The sequence below is a fragment of the Sinocyclocheilus grahami genome, unplaced genomic scaffold (genome assembly GCF_001515645.1).
Source record: "Sinocyclocheilus grahami isolate Dianchi unplaced genomic scaffold, SAMN03320097.WGS_v1.1 scaffold96.1, whole genome shotgun sequence".
In the NCBI taxonomy this organism is placed as follows: domain Eukaryota; kingdom Metazoa; phylum Chordata; class Actinopteri; order Cypriniformes; family Cyprinidae; genus Sinocyclocheilus; species Sinocyclocheilus grahami.
The window spans coordinates 2,694,186-2,721,002 of NW_015505275.1; the positions used below are offsets into that span (position 1 = coordinate 2,694,186).

Below are 26,817 nucleotides of genomic sequence, written 5' to 3' on the forward strand. Positions count from 1 at the left end.
GAGAGAGAGAGAGAGAGAGAGAGAGAGAGATCTGACTGCACAGAGTTAAGGGGTTATTATCACGCTTCATAAAATAGACACATTCGCCCTCATCCCAAGCCACATATTTAAGTTTTAATCTACTCGGAACAATATCAGTGTATGATGGGATAAGAGCAGGAACTTTGGTAACTGCAGTAACCCAGAAAGATATTAATATGCAGACAATACCAGTGTGGCAGCCGGCAAAGTCTTCTCAAGAGCACAGAGAGATAGAGAGAATGACAAACAGCTGACAGACAGGAAACACTTTGACCCTCAATTGGGATTAGATGAAAAATGGAATGGAAGAATCCTCACTGGTCTTTTCTCTCTCTCCCAGAGCCTGCCAAGGTTACTGTAATCAAGTGAAACTACTGCAGAGACAAAAGCTTTAAAAAAATAAGGTAAAACATTTAATAATAATAGTAATAAAACAGTTTCCAAACAAGAACACTAATCTGAAATTACGAATACGCAACAGAATATACACAAAAACTAAATAGCAATACAGAGAGAGAAAATTACTGATTTATTTTAATCTAATGAATATCCTGAGCATGACTTCAGTCTATTTGCATGTAAAAAAAATAAATAAATACAATAAAATAAAGAATTTGTTTAGTTGATCAAAAGGGTGATCTAAAAAACGAAAAAAACAAACAACAAGAACACTAATCTGAAACTATATATTTGCAACAAACTATAAAAAAAACTGAATAGCAATACAACGTGAGAAAATTACTGATTTATTTTGATCTAATTAATATTGTATGCTTGACTTCTGACTATTTGCACATAAAAAAAATTAAGAATTTGTTTAGTTGATCAAAACCATGATTAAAAAAAAAAAAAAAAAAAATCAATACTTGTGAACATATTTCGGATGTCCTTTGTTATGAACTTTGTACTAGTTGTTCTCTGGTTCGGGCCATCTGACACAAGATCTGAGTAGATCCAGTACATATTGCTGAATCATAAATGTCCCAGAGATGGCAGATGCTAGAAGTGGAAGTAATGGCACATTTTATAGCTCATTTCATTGACAGCAAGTACTGCAATATGCTGTGTTGTTGAGAACTTGACAAATAAAATTTAAACATCGGTGTTATTGAGTATGGTGCAGTTTGTGATATGAATATCAGGATGAAAAGTAAAACTATACAGAATCAAGCAAATAAATATGGCTGTAATGTTGTATATCTGGGAAAAATAAATAAATAAGTATATTAATATATACAACCAAAAACATAAAACTAACTAAATTAAACAAACTTACTAAAACTACACCTAAAAAATAAAACCCTGTCATCTGTTGCCCACTGGAACGGTGGCGTGAATAACTGTTAAAAGAATCAGAGGCATCTAGTGTCACGTGGGTGTCTTGTCTGTCAGCAAGAGGTCATGACCTTCTCACTATCAATGCCAGTCAGCCAATCCCCGAGGAAGAAGGGGATCCGCTCCGGCCACAAGGGTTCTGCCTTGCTGACAAGGTCAGTCCATGGGAGGAACAACGCTGGCGGGCTGTGCTGCTGCCTCTGCTGGGAATGATGGAGGAAAGGAGAACCATAAGTCTTCATTCAAGCACCAATGACAATTCCTGCTCATCCCATTCCTCGCTGAAATTCCAAGAGGACTGGCCGTCAGCAAACGTCAATGTGCATCAAGATTAGCATGAAAGTTGGCACGTGACGTGTCACATCTTGCCACGTACCGCTCAGCGATGCATATGACACTCATTGCGGCGATTACTCTCCAATGGACGTGTTGTGGTTACATCCTGATAAGCATCAACCAAACTTGACGTTTCTCTCTTGAAATGACATCCCCAGTCAGATGTCAGCCAGACATCAGAGAGGGATCCGTGCCAGGCGGCAGACAGATCGATACAAGAACCGCCGAGACTCTCCTTCACTGTCGCCAAGCCAGGCAGATGGCAGACGGCAGTGGCACCGAACCGTCGCATGCTTGCCTTGCGTCTGTTTTCAGACTAGCTGCGGCACACATTAATTAGGCAAATCAGTCATTTAGACAAAGAGGAAAATCAATTCGGCTTTTCTTTCCCGAGGATGACCTGACGGCAACCTCTTCAAACAAAAAGCACAAAATTATGCAGTCGTACCTTCAAATTGTCTCACTTTCGTCTCTGACTTTTAAAGTTATGAATGTAAAATACGCTCTTTTCTTGATCCCTCTCCTCTCTCCCCCTCGCTCATTAATATTTAAGGTTGTTATTTAGAGGCATTACCTGTCTGTATTGACAGAAATTGGAGCCGTCGTCCCCCGGCGGGTATTATAATTGGAGGGTGAAGGAGGTGGTTCTGGTGGAGGAGGAGGGAGCAAAACATGTTTTTCCCTCAAACTTTTTTATGTGCAGGTCTATTTTTATTATCAATTCTGCTTCACACACAAAAAATAAATAAATAAATAAAAAACAAAAAACCCACAGCCCAGGGACTGACTGCTAAAGTCATCACGCATGCACACGCAGACTCCCAGGAGCTCTCCCAGAGGAGCACATGGAGTGGGTGGTTGTGTGCAGAGGTAAGTAAAGATTTTGGGAGGAGGAACTGGAAGAAATGCAGTGTAGGCTGTCGAAAGCTGCCCGACGCTCTCTCTCTCTTCAACCAAGCACAGCATGAAACCATTCCAATTAGAGAGAGATCCAGAGAGAGAGAACGAGAGATCAGCTCTGATCTCATAAGGAGACATCAGGAAACCAACAAGGCTTACATGACAGTCACGCAACATACTTGATTCCAATAAACATTCACTTTGCTTTGTTATAATCTGGTCCTGCATTAAAATATGAGTTCAGTATTAATGTAATGATGTAAAGAACAGAATGAGATGCCTTGATGACAGCAAGCTCACTCCTCTATCATCAGTGGTGTTTGTACTAAAGACATGATCTATAACTCATCCGGCTTGTTGAGGAAAGGCGTGATATTACTTTTCTAAGCAATCTGAAATTAGATTTCTGTCAGGCAAACAATAAAACAGGCCAAAACAATCCCATAGACTTTCGTTTAAAAAGGCACGTATGCTGAATTTAAAGGGGGGTATTTACACGGTTAAAAAGTTGGATTCTCATGCTAAACATGGGCAAAGTTTCAAAAACGATTTGGACATATGACGGAGTATTTCTGTGACAAATACACTCCTTCCAGGTTCGTATATGTTTTGGAAAAATGATTTCGATCATGAAGGGCGGAATTCCTTGTATGGGCATTTCTCCCGGAAGAGCATGCACTCGCACGTCAACCAGAGCGAGAGCAAGAGCACATCCATCAACGCGCTTCATTCGGGTTACATTCACTGGCAGCGCTGAACAGGACATTCTCGAGAAGAATGTCTCCAAAGAAGTGTGTTTTTGGTTGAACAGGAAAGATAACCTTGTCCAGCTTCCCAAAGAACCCATTGTTACATGAACAGTGGATGCAGTTTGTTTTTCCAGGGCAGCAATGGAGTTTCGCAAGTGTGTTTGTTTGTTCCCGTCATTCTGGATTATTGCACATTGCAATAAAAGATCCCGGTCATGATTCAGAACTGCAGGCGGTAAGTAAAGCTGCATCAAATTTCTGTGTTTTGTTGGCAATCAGTATGCAAGTGCTCGTGACTCCGCCCACGGCACGCCTCGAGGAGCTCGGCTGTTTTTAGAGAGAATCGTAAAGCTGTATCTTTCTTTTATAAATAGAATAAAACTAAAGACTGCAGATATGAAGGATGCAATACTACTCTATAGGTACTTATAGAGTTATTATAGATTACTAGAGTACTTATAGATTAACACGATTAACACTTAGGTACTCAAGATTAACACTTTAAAGAACCAGAATGTTCAAGCCACTGAGTAAGAAAGTGGGACAAACAGTGTGAACGAAAGAAAGAAAGAGCGTACAAAAGAAACAAGCAAACAAAGACAGGAGCTCGGCTGTTTTTAGAGAGAATCGTAAAGCTGTATCTTTCTTTTATAAATAGAATAAAACTAAAGACTGCAGATAGGAAGGATGCAATACTACTCTATAGGTACTTATAGAGTTATTATAGATTACTAGAGTACTTATAGATTAACACGATTAACACTTAGGTACTCAAGATTAACACTTTAAAGAACCAGAATGTTCAAGCCACTGAGTAAGAAAGTGGGACAAACAGTGTGAACGAAAGAAAGAAAGAGCGTACAAAAGAAACAAGCAAACAAAGAAAAGAAAGTATATATGAAATAAAGTGTGTGCAAAAACAAAGAGCCTACATAAGAAAGTGTGTACGAAATAATCAGTGTACATAAAGAGTGTATGGAAGAAAAAGAAAGTGCATGCGATAGAAAAAGAGCAAAGGAAGTAATGAAAAAAATATGAAAAAGAACATTCAAAGAATGAAAAAGTGTATGAAATAAAGAAAGCGCACAAAAGAAAGAACATACAAAACTTTATGCTTTTTCTTCTTTTGAAAATACTTTTTTGGCAGAGGATAAAATCAGAAACTTACAGTAACTGGCCAAATGTTGTATTGTAGTGCTGTATAAAAGCAATATCGCACTTGCAATCTTGTCGGTGACCTATGGCTGAATCACAGCCCCATTTTCTCACATTCAGTACAACTGCACTCTTGCTCGTGTGATATTCTTTAAGTATATAATATTCCCATGCGTCTCTATATGGATAGTTCACAGTCTACACAAGCAAGATGCACAAATAATGTGTGTGTGTGTGATAGAGAGAAAGACCCCCGGGTGCTCAGCTAAGACATGCCGAGCTCAGCGCCTCTGTGCCTGGTGAAGAGGATTTGGGAGGTTGAGTTTCTTTACAGGGCACTGATGCTCATCCACACACACACACACACACACACACACACTCACACACACACACACACACACACACACACACACACACAGAGTGCAGAAGACTCGTGTCATTTCAGGATGGTTAGTTTCCTGTGACAGGTCTGTACCCAGTTGCTATGTTTCAGTGCTCAGCAACCCAGCTCACCTGGGCTCCCACACAAATAGCTCTGGGTGTTACCATCATATTTATTTAATTATTCCATTATGTTATTTACACATTTCTACAAAAGATATTGTGCTATTTCAGGAAAACGTTGGGAATAGAAAAGAGAAGGAGAGAGAGACAAAATCAGTGTTCCAGTCTCTTCTTTAGAAGATTAAACTCTTCATCAAACTGTCCTCTGCTTAAGACACAGGCACAAACAAAGTCCTTAATTTACAGTCTCTCAGAGAGAGCGGAATTAAGGATGTTGTGGTTCACTCAGACACTGACACTCTGACACAAAGCGACAGGCGATAAATCACATCTCTTTCAAGTTAATCTGATATTTACACTAACCAGCCATGACCAGGAAAGTCTGTGTACAGTTTGTGTATTTGTTTCAGTAAAAACAACAATCACCAATGGGCTCAAAACCCCCAAAAGAGACACATGTTATTATTTGATCAATCTTTTTATCCATCCATCCATCCATCTTCATATTGTGGGTAAATATGGGTTTAAATGTATGCTCATACAATGCAAAACAGTAATATTGCGAAACATTATTACAATTAAAATTATTTGTAATTCATCCTAATATTCTGATTTGGTGTTTAAGAAACATTTCTTATAATGATCAAAAATGTAAATGGTTGTACGGTTTAAGATTTCTTGACGAATAGAACAGCATTTATCTGAAACTGTTTTATGTAACAAACGTAATTCACCAATTTATTCAATTAATTTGTTGAATAAAAGTATCAAAAAAGACCCCAAATTTGTGAACAGTATATACACACACACACACATACACACATACATACATACATACATATAAAGAAAACATTTGGCGTTAAAATGACAAGGACATTTTTAATTTTAATGAATTAAGAATTGTCATCAATTTATTTACATATGATAAGGGAATTATAAATATTTACCACATATCAATGATTCTTAATAAAAGTGAGCAAAGTCTTATTGCGTGTGTGTAGGCGAGTATATCTTCTCTTTGAAGCCACTACCTCATACTGCGTTCACCAATCCAAGCCTGTGCACTCTGAATTGAGACCAATCTGCCATTTTCCCATCTAGTTCTAACCCAAAGAGTATATTACCAGCGCAGTATTTACAGAGACCTCTCCTCTCAAAGGCTCAGACCACACAGATGTGTAAGGGGACCCCTGCAGAACGGGTCATCAGGCCATATGGTCATAAGGTCAGCTTCCCGTTAATAGACGTCGAGTCAGCAACTCAACAACTTTCAAACACACCGCCAGTATTAGCTATATGAAAGACAACCAGCTACTTTTTCCACTAATGACACGAATGAGTTTTCCATGACCTTATATTTGTTTGTGATTTATTTGTTTACTGAATGTTTATATTTTTATAGAAACTGCAAGAGGTTGAACCATGGATTTACATATTTTTGGTAAATTTTATTCTAGTACAACTATGAAGTCGTTTTTTTACACTGGTTTTGCCAATGTATCAGTTCTGTGATCCGGAATATGCGAGTACAGACAAACCTAATTTCAACTCAAATCTTAATGGCTTCAGATTGTTTCTGTCTGATCTGTCTCATGACAAGGTGCCAGCTGGTGTCCCTTCCTTTAATCTGATTAATTGGAAGCTATATGAGGTGGCACCAGGTCAGGAGTGTTTGTGTGTGTGGACTATTGATGCGCTAATATGGCATTCCAATCACATGTTGAATTATGACACAGATTCCTCTGATTCTCCAATGGGATAAACCCACATGTAATCCTAATCTCAATCTCCAACCCTTAATCTCAATCCCAGACCTGATTAAAAGATCAAACGTGACTCAGAAACCACTATAAATTAAGGCTCCCATCAACATGGCATCCCATATCAATTTAATATATATTAATATTTTGCATCTCTTCTATGATCAGTTAATTATCTAGACTCATAATACATTTCAGCAGAGCATTCATCTTTTGTTCCGTATAAAAAAAAAAAGAAAATTCATCATTTACACACCCCCACCATGCTTTGCATCAATGAAGGTTGAATAAGGTTGCACAAGCGCAAATGAAATTCTACAATCAAGATTTACTGAAAAACAGTTTTGGTCTGTTTCTCACCCAAAGCTATTGTAAGGCTTGAAACATGAAGCATGAGTCATATTAACTAGTTTATGGTTTTCTTTTTTTCTTCTTGACAGATTGACAGGTGAGTAAGTGACAGAATTTAAATTTTTTAGGTGAACTGTCCCTTTAAGCATTAAGGTTTGATGTTCTATTGAGCTTCCTGAGATACAAACAGAGGAACGGTGTATGTTAATGTGTCGGTATGTGTCTGCATAGAATAGACAGATTGTGTGTGTTTAACGCCTTACTTTGGTGTCATTAAGCATCTGTGTGTGTGTGTGTGTGTGTGTGTGTGTGATAAATGCACTGCGCTTGTCAGATTTGAGATTCTCATTAGTCTGAGCAAGAGGCAGTGAGAGGCCATTACTCTTCTGCCTCACTGACATGTGTGTGCGCATGTTTTCAGCAGCGTATGGTGGCCTTCTGAAACGAGAAGGCAAAATTTGCTTTCTGGTTTTGTTTTGCTTTTTAGTCAAACTCAAACATACATTAATCTGGAAAACCATTACCTTACACTTGTCAAGAAGCAAACAATACCATAATTCATTTATTGTTACATTTACATACTATTTATTAGAACCAAGTCATATAGAAAAGTATGCATTTATATGTTTTTTCCCCCATTAATCTACAATAATAGACAAGCGTACTTAGAATTTGAATCACATTGGCCACACTCAAGAAGAAGCTGAACTGAAATTGAAATTGCAATGACAGGAAAGGTTTAGGAAATAACTAGATAACAAATCAACAGAAATTCAACAAGTAATGGAATTCTGGGAAATTTAGGTCTAGAGATCTGTCTGAGAGGATAATTTTTGCAGCATAATATTGTCATAAAACTTTAGATAAGGGAACACTATTCACTAACTAGTTGCTTATTAGCATGTATATTACTAGCATATTGGCTGTATATTAGTATTTATAAAGCAAATATTAATGCATGACCATATTCTAGGTCCTTTAACTTTATCCAGCACCAAAAAATAACTACTACGACAACTATCTATCTACTAACTAATATATATATATATATATATATATATATATATATATTAAAGTGTTACCAATATTAATTTTCTAAAAAGTCATTCATGACAAACATTCATTTGTTTTGTTAAAAATATAGATATTTCGGTTACACGGGTTTATAAGAAAGTTATGGATTTATATGAACATATTGAGAACGTTTTTCATTTACAACTCATTGATCGATCGATAAATAGATAGATAGATAGATGGATAGATGGATAGAACGATAGATAGATAGATGGGTGTGGCCAATTTAATTCAAATTAACACTCATGAATTGAAAAGGAGACAATTCTGCACAAGCCTGTTGTGTTAGACAGGGAGAGAGAGAGAAAGACAGGGCACAATCCACTAGAGAATCCCTCTGAATAGAGTCATCCAAATTGAATCAATACATAAAGGCAGCGAGGCAGCGTCTGGTCACGACTGGGGTTTTAGTAGTGGCACCAGAAGTCATATACACACACGCACATACACACACACACTGGCCGTCTAAACACCGCCAGCAATTTTAAGACATCTCGATTTATAATGGCTTAGACTGCCACCATATCGCTGTAACACGAAACTTACCGCAGACACACAGAAACTCAGCACGTACATTAGTCTGACACAGATACAAGCCCGTATCCCACAACCACCAACATCATTTACGGCCCTCAGATTCGGCTCTCCCCAGAGGGAGCTCGGATCCATCGACTCTCACGCTACATGCAACAAAGAGCTTATTTCCAATGAGAACAGAGGACGAAATATGCTTTGAAATCGCGGCGAGTGGCGACAAGCCTGGAATTGGAATATTATGAAACATGAAGAAGAAAGGGGGGGCACGGGGACACCAAACAATATGAGCAATGAATCGATGAGAAGGAATAAATAGACAGAATAAGAAACAGAGAATGGGCGAGCGTGGTGCTGTGGTTAGAAATAGAGGCTATTTAAGGCCCGGCTGATATTTCTCAATTCTCCGCTGTTGAGTCAAGAGCAGACTGTTATGAGACACCAAGACATTTCCCAGACTCTCAGGTGTGATGGATGGATATTTCAGCAAGTAAATATCGTACAGGCTGGAGGTTATATATTTTTCAGCGAGGACAAATCAAGCAATTCAGATGGTCTTGGCTAGTCCCGTGGATGTGGTCCTCGGTGTCCAGAGCTAATTATATAGCAAGGAGGAGGGGATCGGAGCACATTTAGACCTTGGAAAACACTCAGATCTCCAGAGTTTCCATCCTATCAACAGATCAAAGACTGGAGTCTTCCACAACACCCCCTCGGGCGACGAGGGACCAGTGGATAAAATGAAACGGGCCAGTTGAGAGTGCTATGAGGGCAGTGTATGTTACGTATTCTTCAGTGGCACACTGTAAAGCCAATTATATTTTCTCATTAAAATGTCAGATGTGCAACAGTGTTACTTCGGGGTTTTCTCAACACTACTCAGTGAAGTGCAAGGAACGCAAAGTAGTACTATAAAATTCAAGACTTTCTAACTTTCTCTGTTCTCTGCCATTCTCAGTGTTAATTAGGGCCGAAACAAGTAGTGGTGATTATCAACAATGAAAAATAGTTGGCAAATATTGTAACCTTCAAATAGCTGATCTCATCTGACCTAACATTAGATGATTTTAAACTCAAACAATGCATTTTAACAGCAGGAGTGCTGTGATCCAAGAGCCTGATGCAGTCGGACACAGTTCAGACATACTCCAAAGAAAACATCACAGCCCAAAAGATTTAAATAAAGCAAAGTGTGGGGAAAAATACAGATTAAAAGCATTGTCATATCCACTACATGTAAGACAGAGCACAACTTGAATGTTAGATTATCTAAAAAGGAAACACCCCAAGTGTTTACCACTTTTATCTATAATACAGCTGGATAAATATTTATATTTAGATATTTTAAATGTAGTAGATATATAATATTTAGTAGATATTTTATAAGTAAAGGAAAATGTCTATTTTTTAGACTATTTTTGGTCAAATAAATAAGTAAAAATATGGAATATTTTTATTTTTATATTTTCACACTAACTCTATAATGCCACACTGAAAAAAGTGTTGTTAGATCAAAGTAAAAAAAAAGCCTTTTTTAACTTTTTTAAAAATAAAAATATGTTTATTTTACTATTTTCACACTAACTCTATAATGCCACACTGAAAAAAGTGTTGTTAGATCAAAGTAAAAAAAAAGCCTTTTTTAACTTTTTTAAAAATAAAAATATGTTTATTTTACTATTTTCACACTAACTCTATAATCACACACTGAAAGAAGTGTTGTTAGATCAAAGTAAAAAAAATTACTTCAACTTGTTACAAGTAATCAAGGTTAAAAAGTTTACTTTTTTTCAAGTGAAAAAAACAATAATAAGTTTGACCAAATCACATTTTTCATAGTCAACTGAAACAAAAAATTCACTTTCAACCAAATATATTTTTACATAATTATACCACAAATTATCACTAAATCTATTTGGATTAACTTAAACTTTCACATATTTTATTAAATCAAATATCCAGATAAATACGAACGAAGCACAAGAAAATTAATTGAGTGACTAACCATTGCAACCCAAGAAACAAGAATTAGACCAATAAACAAAACAACTGACAAAACTTATTGAGGAGGGAAAATAAAGCTCTCCGAGCTAACGGGGCAATGAGTTCACACAGTATATTCAAAAGATGTATTTGTCACATCAACTCTTATAATTGTCTGCAAACCACAGCTCTTTTGTGGAACACTTCTCATGACAAACATGTGAACTGCGACTGCTAGCGCTCATTCAAAAGGGGTTTAAATACGCCACATATTGATAGCGGCGCCCTGATGCGCGAAAATAATATACAATATTAGAATGTTTGCGGGAGCGCACACAAAAATCGCAGGAGCGGATGGGAGCATGCGATAATGGCCAGAAATTCAGCGAGAGCGGGATCACCAAGCCCCGCGCTATCACGCAGCGGCGCAGCCAGTCAGTGAGCGCCATAACAGATGACGTCAAATCTTGCGGGATTCCATAAATAAACTACACAGAACCCCCACTATTCGGACAAATATACATAATGAAAAGATGATACAAAATTTTATACCATGGAAAATGGCATTTAAGATTTGTAATACTTATTAAGGGCCTTAATTTTCTCTAAATTGATTCATCAACTTTTAATACTTTTTAAGACCCCTGCACACTGAAAAAAGTGGCCCAGTGAAATAGCCTCAAAATAATTTTATGTGGTTCTCTGACAGGAGAATTAAATTTCATAATTTTTTTTGTCATATAACTGAATTATAAAACTGCACTAAGTAGCTAACAAGTTACTTAGCACTAGTACATACATATGCCAAATGCTCTTTGAGCAAAACAGTAATAACATCTGCTGTACCAGTCCACAGCCTCAGCAAATGCTCCACTATTCTCCACAATGGAAACCCAGGGTAATTTAAACGGTTCTAATAATTCCAACGTAATTGAACATTAAACACTATTAAACACTATCAAGTTCTAATCTTACTCAAAAACACATAAAATAAAATTTAATTTAATACAATTTTACTCTCCTCATTAAGTCCCAAGCAAAGCATGCTGGGAACAATTTTCAAACTGAACTTCAATGACGTCAAAGGTCACATTGTTTTCACAGAACGCAAAATTGTCATTTGTTTTGAAGCAAATAGTTTAAATTATACCAACAAAACTTAGTTTTACCTCCAGGTGACCAAATACAGTATTTTACTTTCGCTCAATGATAAGACAGAAAAGTAAATTAAACTGGATCAAGTATAAAATATTCTTTAGAGTAACGACAAGGCATATGTACATTTTTCAGTGCACTGTAGTGTCATGTAAAAAAAAAAAAAAAAAAGATTTGGTCTTTTCATTACAGGTTTTTTATGAGAATGAAGTGATCATAAAAATTTAATGAATTACAACTTTATAATGTTATGACATTTTATGACTATATTTGTAAAAAGGCTTACTATGAGAACATTCTCTAAACATTCCAACTTTATTCTTGCAATAAATAAAAATAAAACATCCTATAATTCAGTTAATAGTATTTTCAGAAAATGGTTCTTCTAATCTAGAAAAGCCTAATAAAACCTCTCATCTCAAGGCTAAATCTGAAGTCAATTAAGAGCTGTTTAATTAACTCCCAAATATTTAATTAATAATTAGATCAGCTGATTATCAAAATAATCATTAGTAGCAGCACTAGTGTTGATCAGTATAATCAAATAAGCTTAGCTGTATCTCTTCATAGTACACCACCTTTCAAAGTTCAACACAAGGTTGTGCATGAAGCATTCAGAGGTCTAGTTACGCCCTAAATAGAATTAATTCATCTCCTGCCAATTATTTTGGACCCAGGGCCAAGTCTAAAAGTAGAGCGCTATGTTTTATTCTGCTTATCTGTGGAAACTGTTGTGGGCTGGATAATCTGATTGACCTGAACTGAGGCCTGATTGACATTCTATAAGAAAAAACCTCTTCTTTTGGTGTGAAATGTGAATAATGCAAATGCCCCGGGCCACATTTATCTACGGTCCAGGTCGAGGGAGTTGAGCGTTATAAAAGCAGTACTGTGACTGAAGTAGAATGTCAATGGACGTGCTGCACGTTACCTGCTGCAAGATTTAACATCACATTAAACAGTGTGTGTCCACGCTTCGACGCACTCACACACACGCACACTGGCTCCATGAATATTATAATGTGACCCACGGGGCAAAAACGCAGTGTGTCTGAGAGCAGCAGAGAAGTGAAGGGCCTGTCTGCCAGTTCGATGGCCGGTCTAGCCGCGCAGACACTGTTCAATAGAAGCTTTCATTTGGATTTCTGAATCGCCCTGACAGGGAAAGCACTGGTGAAAGAATGTCAGCGAGGGCCAGATGCTCGACAGCGAATGTGCATGAATGTGTGCGGATGAATGCGATTGCCATTGCTCTCACGCGTTGTGCGACTGAAAAAAGACCGACAGAGAAGAGATAAGGAGAGGGCAAGAGGTAGGAGTGATTCACTGCGTCTCAATCGTACAATTATCAGATGAGAGGGTGTGAATGTCTCGCACTCAGGCCAGAACCCTTTGCGGATAAAAAGCACTTCTCCGTGTCTAATACGCACATTAATCACGAGTTCTGTTGCTCTTCCGAGTTAACACCATGTAAAGTGTTAACAAAGGGGCTTCAAAACCATTCTGTTTTCGAGCAGACTAACAGGACGGTGGATGTGAAAAACACTTTAAAACGATAAATGATTGATTAGTTACATGACGGTAAATGAATAATGGATCACTCTGAGGTGGTTCATACACCTTATGCAATATATCTCACAGCATTTCGCCTTTCTTACGTGCCACAGCTCAATTTGCTGTATCACGGCTGCCATCTAACCCTCTGCAGGCATCTGAAATGGCATCTAGCTCCGCTTTCACAGCGTTCGGCGGAGACCAGGAGGAGTTGAGAATCATCGCATCCCTGGGAGGAGAGGAGGAGGGGAGGAACATCCAGCTAAATGCATTTATCTGCTGTTGGCAGCTTTTCAAGCCCACAGCCGAGGCGAGATCAGACAAGAGCGAGTGTTAGCGATCCCTTTGCGGGCCGATATGCGGGTCATTTTTGTTATGCAGTACACTGTCATGTTCCCATCAGAAACGCTACCATTCGAAAGTGTGTGGTTGGTACGATTTTTGAATGTTTTTCCAAGCCTCTTTGCAAGGCTGCATATATTTGATGAAAAATACAGCAAAACAGTAATTTTGTGAAATATTATTACATTTTTAAATGAATATAACATTGAAAACAGTTATTTAAAAATTTAATTTATTCCTGTGATGGCAAAACTGAATTGTCAGCCGCCATTACTGCAGTCTTCAGTGTCACATGATCCTTCAGAAATCATTATAATATGCTGATTCGGTGCTCAAGAAAGATGTCTGATTATCAGTGTTGAAAACAGTTGTGCTGCTTAATATTTGTTGTGGAAACAATGATTCATATTTCATTAAAGAATCCTAGAACTACAAAAAAAAGTATTTATTTGCAATAGAAATGTATAAATGTCGTTTACTGACCCTTTAATGCTCCCTTGCTGAATAAAATGGTAAATGTATTTATTTTATTTATTACTCATCCAAAATCAGCATATTGATTTAAGAAAGATTTAATAATTTATGAAAAATCATGTGACATTGAAGACTAGAGTAATAGCTGCTGAAAATCACAGGAATAACTTATAAATAAACAGGAATAACAAAAACATTAAGACATTTTAATTATATTAATATTTTACAATAATACAATATTATTTTACTATCGGGGTTTCTGCAGATATGAACAAGTTAAATGTAAGACTTTTTTAGACCTTTTTAATACCACCATATATGAAATTTATAATGGAAAAACATTATATTACATACACATATGTAATATTAAATGCGTTTAATGTAAAAAGAAAACAAAATATCATCGCTGTCATAAACTATATTTATTACTATGCTATACTGTGAACTTTTCATATCAGCATACAATATTCCATACAAAATATCCCCACAAATGTACTGCATCACTGAGAATTTTGGTGGTGTAAACAATTTATTCTGAAGCAATATTTTCAGTGTTCTATCAGCTTTTACATACTTAAATCTGCATATTTTAAGGCCTTTTAAAAGGAAAACGTTATTTAAGAAATTTTACGATTTTTAAGGACCCGCGGACACCCTGACTATATCCCGACCCCAAACTTTTGCACCGTAGTGTTTGTTGTGTGTATGTGAAACAGTATGCGTGTTAGGAAACTTTTTTGCCATGGAGAAAAAGCACAGGAGGAAGCCAGACACAAATCAAGCAGTGAAGTATTGAAAAATAAGAGAGAACTTGACAGATCAAAGAAGAGAGATCAACCAATCAGAGGAGTTCTCCAGGTCTTCAGACATTCTTCCACCTGTAGAGAGTGAGACAGGTTCTGTCTGGGTTGGAGAGTGAGACGGTCCCATCAGAAGCATTTCAGGCAGGCAGTATAATTCTGACAGAAGGGATGCAGTGATCTTCTCACAGAGAGGAATTCTATGTCCTTCATGGGGAGGTTTGGAACTAGAGGAGACACTAACGATTCATTGAGGTTTGTGGACATTTAAAGCAGAAGAGATTGGTTAATGACAGTACCCTGCACTCGGCTTCTCTTGACAAACATCCAAGCAGATTTAGCGCACATACATATATCCAGGCAAGATTAAAGTTGAAAACAGATTCGGTGTTTGTTCTTCTGCTAGATTCATGTTGATTCACACATCGACACACTACGCAGCTTGTCTCTGTCTCTACGGTGGTTGCGAATGCCCCAAAGGAGACGCGTGAGAGACATCCAGGACTGACAGACCTGATCCTAGATCAGCAGTGGGTGAATCCCGACAGATGCCTCGCATCAGAAGATCAATCTACCACTTAATTCTGCACTGTTGCTGAATAACAATGGGCCGTGAGAAAGCTTTTCACTCACCACCTCCCAGCTGATACCAGCCACAACCCATAATTACTTTAGCAGACGGTAGGGATGGGCGATATCTTATCGTTTGCGATATACCGGTAAAAATTCTCCACACGATAAGAATTAGTGTTCCTGCGATAATAACGATAAAGTCTAGTTGTTGACATATTTCTGTGTGGGACAGTGCGGAGCGATCTCACGGAAAGCGGACGTGAAATTGAGGAGGAGTAGCCTATATCGCTAAATGAGGAGCTCGAGTTGTAACTGGTTTGGTTAGGGCTGTACAGTGCACAAAAAATCGGTCTGAATAAATGTACTACAGTAGCACGTGTGCGATACAGTTTTGCATGTGTATGAGCCTGTTTACAAAACTGTTGTCCAACAAAGATATAATTTATTGACATGCTTTTTCTCCAAATTAACTTAATAACATAGTCGAGTGTTTGAAATACTTCTTTTTGTGACCAGACGTGGTTTCATATTACAGAATAATAGTATTATATACAGTGATAAAGGCCATGTCGATTAACATTGCATTACAAATATCCTTTCCTTATAAAAATACCTAAGATTGAAGAACACAGATAAACCATATACAGTATTTTGTGCAGTCGTATGTTTATTTTCCTCAAGTTTCATCAGTTAAAATGCCTCTACCTCTGTTGTGCGTTTTATTCAGCGATAGCTGGATACCTTCCTGGAGCATCGGCAGTAGTATTTCTTCTGCTATGGATATGTGGAGTTTCTGTGCAAGATCGCCCTCCGGCTTCTAGTATGAATTAAACCAGTCTTTACATTACGTGTGAACTCATTAATGCTCACCGTATTTTGGGTAAACATAGGAAAGATAATACTTTTCTTAAAAGAAACAGGATTACCTGAATTATCGTAATTGATATCGTTATCGTAATAAATACCAGAAATATCGTGATATATATTTATTTTAAGCCCATATCGCCCATCCTAGCAGACGGTTATGGGTGCTACATGTCTGGATTGATGTTGCAGTAAGGTTGCAGAGAGCTTTCGATGACGTCTCAGTCTTAGAAAGGTTTTTGCAAGCAAGCTGCTAAACACGCTCAATATTATTTAGCTGGAGAACTACCAAGCTTCTCACAGGAACGTCTACATTCATCAACACGCTTCAGGTGAGTTAGATGGTTGCTCTAGTCTAGAGGCATTTAATTCATCCAAAGCAACAGACTAAAAAGACTTTTACACTTTCTTTCAAATAAATTGTTCTGTTCATCAAAGAATCCTGAAAAAACGTATCACAGTTCCCCAAAAACATAAAGCAGCACAAACGCATATAACCTAGATAATAGTAAATTGTGTTTCTCGAGCACCAAATCAATAATAATTTCTGAAGGATCATGTGATTAGGATTAATGGCTGTAGAAAATTCAGCTTTGCCATCATGAGAATAAAATTAGAAATTATATGGCAAAGCATTTTAAAATATATTTATTATAGTTATAGTTATTACATAAGTTTTCCATGACTTTGGGAAACATGAATTTTAAAATGATAGTTTCACACTCAGTTACATGCACAATTATAATTCTAAAGACTAGCATCTACTAAAGAAAACATTTCACGTCTCACGATACATCTAACAGCTTTTACCAGGAAATACAGTTTATCATATGCTTCTGCTGTATATGCTTTTACTAGAACTCCATATGGCAACACATATGTAGATTATTCCTCACATTAATCCACCAATGCGAAAATGGGGAAGATAATTAAATATTAATTCGTGATTTATCTAAAATTAACAAATTTGTTAACCCCAGATATACACTGCAGAACAGACACCAAATTTCATTTGATGAATGAAAATCAGGCTGTGTTTGGGATGCAAGTACAGTACACCACGTTCAATACCACTGTTGTCATGTTTAATGGATGTTGATCGCTCGTCCAATAAGACATTGAAAAGACTTCTTGTTCATTCAGCCGAACGATCAACAATACAGCATAATTGAACATACTGTAGCAGTCTCTGTTTTACTGGCATCAAATTGAATATGGCATTTACATTGACTAAAGTCTATAGCTGGATCAAATCCAACACCTCTTGAAATCTTTTATAAGCTCAGTTACTAACTTCACTCTCAGTCATTGTGGATTTGCACAATACAGTTCATATTATTATATTTTAAGTCTATATTATAAAATACACTGTGACTGAGTATAATCCAGCGGTTGCCCATCACTAGTTGTTGTGACAAGAGAGGAGGAGGAGCAGCAATGTGGATTACAAAAGCACGGCAAATATGAGTGTGAGCATGTGTGTGTGTGAGTCGTTCGGGTATCTATTAGGATTACAGAAGCAAGACGTGTGTGCACTGTGACTGAGTATAATCCAGCGGTTGCCCATCACTAGTTGTTGTGACAAGAGAGGAGGAGGAGCAGCAATGTGGATTACAAAAGCACGGCAAATATGAGTGTGAGCATGTGTGTGTGTGTGTGTGTGTGAGTCGTTCGGGTATCTATTAGGATTACAGAAGCAAGACGTGTGTGACTCTGGAGAATATAATTCTGTCAGAGTCAGAGTTCTGCTATGGGGTCACCCCTCCTTGGAGCCATCTGCTTCCTCCTGCCTGTTAGTCTCAGGGCACTGAAGCTCAGAACTCAAACAGGCCCCGGGGGACGAACGCACACACATAAATACACCGAAAATAACTAGACACTGGTGGTTAGGAACCAGGAAGTGATTCCTGAGAGCCAATCTGCTGGTGAAAATGGGAATTTAACCCCAAGCTTTTCATGCGCAGCCTAGTGCTTCCCTGCCGGAGCGTAGAGGAACCAATCAGATGATTAGGTTTGTGTAGCCAACATTGAGTTTGCTTGAATCCTACTGTATGTAGGGCATAGCATGCAAGGATGGTTCACAGAATATTCATTTTTGGGTGAACTATCCATATAAGTAAATGTTAAATCTCAAATTATTCCAGTTATGCATTATCGCCCCAAGTCAAATCATTATAACAGGGTTTTTCAGTCATAGAAAACAAGAAAGAATATGTGGAATATGCTATTGTAAACGTACAGACAGTCCAATCATTGTATTCAAGCCTAAAGTGCCGTTCCAGATGACTGCTCTGAAATTTCCTATTCGCTGGGTGAGATTTTGCTATTCATTGTAGGCTTGCTGTGGTGGGCAACAATGAAGCAGAATGAATGAGAGTATTAGACAGCCACAGAATCATGAAGTCAGAAGGCCAACGAGTCAGAGAATCGGCTCTCGTCTCCTCACAGCAAAAAAAAAAAGCACACTTCTCACATTGCAGAAAATCACACTTGCTGTATGTTTGAATGCGTGGTGCCAGATATGAAGAGGAGTGAAAGAAAGAGATTCATTCATCTCTTCGACCCTGTTCACACCTGATTTTAACATCAATCTCTAGTGTGCAGCTCTAAATACAGGGGGCCATCGCATCTTGCGCAATCGGTTCACTGAGCATATTTGGAGGAGGTTGCCGACACACGTGGTCATGTTTATATAGTGTCAGCGAAAGACCGCCTACTCATGTAACATGTAATCACTACAAGACTTGTTGGAGGCTTTTACAGTCTCTGCCAACAAGTTATAGCTTTAAAGCCAAAATTAAACAAAGTCAGAAAATTCACAAATCCATTTGACTTCTGTAATATGATGTATTTATGAGATATTCAATCAGAAACATCAGGTAGGATCTGATTTTTACCTATCTGTAATTGATTGGATCATGAAAAGGAGTTTTCCATACTGGAATGGAGCCAGAAAGCAATTGTGGATGACCACTTTCCTTCTAAAACACTTTAGGTACTCATTGGTTGAAATGTTAGTGGCTACTTGATGATGTCAGCAGAAAAGCAAAGTTATTAAAAGTGGTAGAGAAAGTTATATTTTGATTAAGGGCTATAAAAACAAACATTTTGCCTTTGAATAACACGCCCAATGAATTATATACAAAATGCCCAGGAATTTAAAGGAAAGAGGGATTTGATTTCATGTTGACTTCAAAGTAATATGAACTATCATTTTGCACATGCTTTAAAAAAGCTAAATGTTTACAAACTAAATTACATAAAACCTGTTTCTTTCTCATTTCACCATTGGGATTCACATCAGAACACACACACACACACACACACATACACACACAAAAAAACATCTACATTTGTAAGCTTTCGCACCTGACCTTTCACAAAGTTGGTACGGGCCTTTCCACTGGGAAATGTTTACAAACTAAATTACATAAAACCTGTTTCTTTCTCATTTCACCATTGGGATTCACATCAGAACACACACACACACACACACACACATACACACACAAAAAAACATCTACATTTGTAAGCTTTCGCACCTGACCTTTCACAAAGTTGGTACGGGCCTTTCCACTGGCACATTTCCAGACCTGCAGGGCTCAGCTCTATACCAGATCATCCACAACACACTTAGAACCTTCGGGATAAACAGTGTAATGCAATTTGACTGAATACCGCTCCGAGTGATTCTCTGTGGCCATCAATGACCTTTGGATGAAAATGTGTATTCCAGAACAAAAGGGAAGGATAGAGAGAAATCTAGAATGAAAGTGCTTACACTGTTGTTTCTGCTCAGAGGTCAGCAGCAGGGAAATGAAAGAGAGAAAGAGTGAATGAACAATGGTGCGGCTCAAATGATGTGAGGGCATGTCAGTTTTAGTCAGAGCCAAGGGTTTGACCAAAAAAACAAAGGTCATTTCATTGCATGCCAAAAACCTATTATACGTTTCTTTGAGGGGTGGATGGTATAACCAAAATCTTATCTTAATCATATCGTTTCAAAGTAAAAAAATAAAATAAAAATAATAATTTTGAGATAAAATTTTAATTCTACAAAAAATTCAAACTATAAAATATAAATTCAAAATTATGAGAAATAAAATCATAGCTATTTTATAGTGAGATAGACACTATCACAAATTATGGGAGGTAAAGACAATATTGCATGACAGAGACATACTGAACTACATAGTCGCAGTTATGAAAAGTAAAGTGAGATACATATTGTGAGAAAAAAGTTACAATTACAAGAAATAATTAGCAAGTGAGCTTATTGTGATAAACAAGGCAATAAATAGATAATAAATAGAAACCGATATAAAGTCAAATTTTAAGATAAAGATGAAGTAAATTGATAAAAAAATTAAGTCAAGCTGTGAGATATAAACTCACAATGATGAGATTTGAAAAGTTGAAAAATAGTCAAAAATCTCTCAAAAATTTGAGAGAGTTGAAAAGTAGTCAAAAATAGATAATGGGATATAAAGTCAGAATTGTGAAAAAGTTATATTGGGAGATATACAGTCAAAAATCTGAGAAATAAAGTTAAAATTATGAAAAATAAAAAAGTCAAATTTTGCGATTGTCATATTGATAATCACCAGAAATATTTTGCTACTTTTAGATATAAAGTTGCAATTATGAGATAAATTCACAATTATGAGGAAAAAAGTCCTTGTAAGGCCTTTTATTTATTTATTTGTGTGTGTGTTTTTTACTCTGAGGTGGAAACAGGCTTCCACATCATGCAGTAATGTCTATTTGATGATTTAACTAAAGGGTTAAATCCCTTTTCCTTTAAAGGGACTTAATTTGCTAATTTTTCAAACCTCACGTTTTTAATAGCATAAAATGTTCCCATTTATACTGTGGTGTAAATGGCATAGCAGTATAGCAGTAACCTTAGCTCCTCTAAACAATGGGCTAATGTAATAAATTGGATGAGCACATATCTGTATTTCAAGTGCCCGTCAGTCACGTTTCCTTAACGATGCAATCCATGAACGCAATCCAACTATAGTGGGTTGCATCAGATCTGACAGGTCGATCCGCGTCTGTTAGTTCTGCTGATCTCGAACTGATGCTGTGTCTCTGTAAACTGCTGCGTCTACAATTGATTTTGTCTGCCATGACGAAGAGAGGAAACACGAACTGGCGTGTCCATGATGATAGGCAGGAAACCTGAATCACTGTAAATAGAGAAAGACTAATTCAAAACTCACTGTTGTCCTTTCAGGAGATGAGCAGTGGAGGAAACGCTTCGGCTCTCACTGGTGTTCACAAGCTTAGTTGGAGATTTTCACTCGAGATCCTGTGAGGTAAAAAGAAACCGACAAAAGGGGGACATAAATATATTTGGATCTGGCTGTGTTGGAGATTTGTAGACTAATAACCGCTGGTTTGTAGGTGACTCATGTTGGCAGGAAATGTGAACCGGCCGGTGACCCGTGACAGAGGAAGATTCAGAACTCACCACCGCTCAGGAAAAAAAATCCCTCTAACACTCGTGCTTTAAAAACACTCTCTCATAAACACACACGACATAACTCTAAACAGGACCAGATGTTACTGCAAGGGAGCTGAACTCCCATCTGTGAGTGGAAAAACCAAAGCAACAGCAACTTTCGATTTATTAACCTGCTTCTGTCAAAAAATGGCAGGAAAATCATGGCGGCAATTTGTGTTTAATACACAAGACATACTGCAACTCTATGCATCTATCTATTCATCCATTAACCTCATGCGGTGCCTTCAATAGGGGAACATTAAACTTTAATAGAGGGGTCTTGCAGCACTAAAACAGAAAACAGTACAATTCGGAAGGACTGTGAATCACGGATTCAATTAACCGACTGTGGAATTCCATACTCCTGCATCTTTTAAATCCCCTGGTGAGGTTGGGGGGCGACTGGTTGGATTTCCCGGAAAACACATTCGTGCAAGGCTATCACATTCTGACCGCAGTTAGCCCTGTGAACCGCTAGTGAGTTATCGCATGTGGCTCAGGCATTTAGCCCTCTTACCCTTCTCTTTCCATCACTCACACCCCCCACGTCCCAGCCGGGGGGCTGATAGGTGAGGGAGGGGGGAACAGTCATTGCTCACAAGCCTGAATCTGGTGTCTGAACTCAACCATTTATTTTACGCTACAGAAGACAGGAGAAACAAAACAAACCATAGCGAAAGACACTAGCGACAGATCGCTTTTCCAGAAAATATCGCTGTCATCTGGCTAGCCGTCTAGCACTGCTGGCAAGTAATCAACTAGAATTAGTTATGTGGCTAACTTTTCTAGTAAATCCTGAAGTATTCTTTCAGTTTTTTACATGTACGCCAGGATTACACAATGTGGCGTAGATTTCATCAACAGCATAGCATGCACACAGCTCGATTTTTCTCATCATATGCAATTAATATTTCTCTCTTCAGGGTAGTTAGTAATTAAATACTGTAGCTAGCTGTGAAGTTAATTTATCGGACACACTAATGAACAAGACACTGTAATATTTTAGGATAAATAAAGCCAATATTGCAAGATAAAAAAAATCTGACAGATAAAAAAAGACGTAATGTGAAATAAGGTCATATTGTGAATACAGTCGCAATAATGCGAAATAAAAATCAATAAAATTAAAAAAAAATTAAATTGCAAGTTTTTTTTTTTACAATAAATAATTTGCAATCGATATATATAGTTGAAATAGTCATTATACGTTATCTTTTTTTTTGTCTGAGACGGAAAACAGGCTTTTAAATCACAGTAATTGCTATTTTTTTATTTAAAAAATGAAAGGAACTTAAATAACCTGGTATGCTAATGCAAATTTGTGTCAGGATTGGGTAGGATTAGGGATGTAGAATATGGTCATGCAGAATATGTGCTTTACAAACACTAATAAACTAATAAATATGTTAACAATAGGCATGCTATAACTTCTTAATAGTGAGGACTGGTCCCTATACTAAAGTGTAATCATGATTTCTAAATGAAAAAAGGTTCTACAGCAATATTTTTGAGTGTATGGGTGCAGTGCAGTGACATACATGGCAGCTAAATGAACAGGCATTTTGCATCATAGCTAATATTGCATATTTTAGCATGGCTGGAATAATGTATTGACTAATTTGTAACGTAAATTACCTGTAGAAATTATAAATGACTTGTAACTTCCCCAACGCTGATATTTTTCAGCTTCTGTGAAAGCTGAACTGGATTTATATATACACACACACACACTCAGTGTATCCTGTGTTTACGCCTCACACTGCGGAGGGTGAAACCGTAGTTCATTCTTGTTTGGCCCGGTGGATGTCATTGGCTCTGTGAATGAGCAAATCCATCAAACACAGTTCATTTGAAATGAAGCTAATGTAACTATCCGAGCATGAAGTTACACTGCAATAAAATCAATATGGACCGTGGTTGGAGTGTGTTTCTGTTTGGAAATATGAACTTGAGGATAAAAAAGACAACAATGTAGAAACTCTATGATGCCGGTACATCCCCTTTTGGCTAAATTACACATTTAAATCACAGTATTTGTGTGTGCGCTGTGATTTACTGGCAGTCTTACTGAGGTCCCAGCATTCCCTCTCACTGACTAACTCGGGTCAGTGATCTAATGGTCATGACAGTATCTGAGCTGTACTGCATCTTGAAAGAATCCTTTAGAAAGAATTCTAAAGGCCCGTTCACACCAAGGACGATATCTATAAAGATAACGATAAAGATATAGTTCTAAATCATTCTCAATATTAAAAAATAGCAGAGTCCACACCACAACTATAACGATAAAGACAAAGAGAAACGATATCGTTGTGATCACTTTCAAAACGATTTTTTTCCAGCTGATGAACGATAAAAGACTGACAGCCAATCAGAATCCATCCTGCTGTAACGAACTTGAGAATTTAAAGCGGCAGACGCATGTGCGCTTAGAATAAACAGACGATATCGTTTGCTGGTGTGGACGCTAATATTGTTATCTTTATAGTTATCGTTCTTGGTGTGAACGGGGTTTAATAGTACCATCCAAAATCTATTAAGCATTTCTCAAGTGCTCTCTCTTTATTGTGACATAGCTGCACCTGTTATATCTTACACAGAGTGGTCTTAAAGGTAAAGTACAGTCAGAAATAAAAATACTCATCCTCGTGTCGTTACAAACATGTATGATTTTTATCTTCTCTGAAACACACACATACATAAAATCATAAAAACAGTCCATACTGGTTTTTAAAAAGATGAGGGTGAGTAAATAATAAGGGGATTTTATTTTGGGGGAGTAAATCGTCCCTTTAAAATCACCTTCAGATATATACTAACCCATTAAATTGTTTGTTTGCGTGTTTGTAATAAATAAATCTCAGCTGATTGTCAGCTGTTTATCTTCTACAATGTGATTAGTGTCCTGAAAGTGGGTTGGTCTACACAGAGCTGCTGTTGTTGTAAATGCACTTAGAGACACTGCTGACCAGAATTAGGCTTAGGTTCAAGATTAGCTGTAGATTTGTAATCATATTCCATTTAGGAATCATGAGATTTAGATGCACAGCATTAGGTTAAGATTAGGTTTATGATTAATACTAGAGATCTGTATAGGTTTATGATTATTGGTTGGATTTAGGGTTGAGGACATTGAGGATTATGGTTTTGTTTGGAGTGAGTCATCTGCTGGCATTACTCAATTCCCACAGAGATATAAAAAAAAATCACTCACTGAGTCTTCTCTATAAACTCCCCATCATCACTCAGAGGGCTATGCAGATTATGTTTTAAAATGTACTGAACATTTGAGATTTGAGACTTGAGTCAAAAGCCATGGATTTCAATATCTTAAAGCTGACTGATCCAAGGTTATATAACCTCTAATTTGTGTGACGTTTAGAAATGCTTTATTAATTTCTTTATCGTAAAGGAACAGTTTACACAAATTCTACAAAAGTAAAAAAAAAAAAAAAAAAAAAAAAAAAAAAGGACTACAAAAGTCATATGGACTACAAAAATGGTGTTTAATTTGTTACCAAACATAAATGTCATTGACTCCAAATTTAAACTTAAAGAGGAAGGGAAGATTTTCAATGAAAATCTTGAGGGTGAATAAATGATGTCTGAATTTTCATCTTTGGATGAACCATTCCTTAAAATCTAAAACACACATGCACAAATATCTTACTGTACCTGCTTTCTCTTTACTGCTATACACAAAAAACATTTTTACCACTCTATGAGTGTGTGTCCTACACTCTTAAAAATAAAGGTGCTTCACGATGCCATAGAAGAACCTTTTTGTCTAAATGAGTGAGTGAAGTGACATGTGGCCAAGTATGGTGACCCATACTCGGAATTAGTGCTCTGCATTTACCCATCCAAAGTGCACACACACAGCAGTGAACACACACAACCGTGAACACACACCCAGAGCAGTGGGCAGCCCGGGGAGCAGTTGGGGGTTCGGTGCCTTGCTCAAGGGCACCTCAGTTGTGGTATTGAAGGTGGGAGAGAGTGCTGTACATTCATTCCCCCCACCTACAATCCCTGCCGGTACGAGACTCGAACCCACAGCCTTTGGGTTATGAGTCCGATGCTCTAACCATTAGGCCACGACTTCCCCAAAATGGTTCCATAAAGAACCTTTAACATCGGAAGAACCTTTCTGTTTCACAAAAGGTTCTTTGTGGCGAAGGAAGGTTCTTCAGATTACAAAAAGGTAAGAAAGAGATTTCTGACTGAATGGTTATTTGTGGACCCAAAAATGGTTCTTCTATGGCATCGCTTGAAGAACCTTTTGAAGCACCTTTATTTTTAAGAGTGTACTTACATCTTTTTTTCAGTCTTCACTTAGCCCACCCCATCTCTCGCTTTTATTTCGCCTCTCTGTTTGGTGATGAATTGTCCCTGGTCTCCAGGAATGGATCTGTTAATAATTCAGACCAGATCATGGCATTGACCATTAGAGCCGGGAGGCAGAACTTTCAGCTGCCTGATAGATCACTAATCAGATTAATCGCTGTCTTTCAGTGGGAAATGAAACCGAGTGAGGGACCATGCCGCGCATGGTAATATACTGGACCTTCTAGAACACTTCACCAGCAGACGCTTTCAATTACGGCAAGCAACCACCTACAGCTTGAGAGAACATTACCCATGATTGAGTATTCAAGCAGCAATCCTAACATTAGCCCAACACAGTGAAAATATCATCCCGATAGATGTGCGTCACACCAGATGCGCTTGAGTAATTTGTGTACCGATGGATGAGACTAATACCTGTTCCAGGAAAAACATATACAATCACTGTAGCTCAGATACACTAGTCAGAACGTCATACAACTAAACTTGATCATCAG

General features: G+C 37.5%; 1 protein-coding gene across 5 annotated transcripts in view; it reads right to left on the reverse strand.

Annotated features, from left to right (window-relative positions):
* LOC107587820 (semaphorin-6D-like) overlaps nt 1-26,817 on the reverse strand; it is a 152,159-nt gene that overhangs the window by 60,110 nt on the left and 65,232 nt on the right. For 4 of the 5 annotated variants that reach the window (XM_016275761.1, XM_016275760.1, XM_016275757.1 and 1 more), the window contains one exon: nt 21,690-21,778. The exons of the other annotated variant lie outside the window; for it this stretch is intronic. The gene's annotated coding sequence lies outside the window, so the exon portion shown is untranslated. The remainder of the gene's footprint in view (nt 1-21,689; nt 21,779-26,817) is intronic. 5 annotated transcript variants of the gene reach the window in all.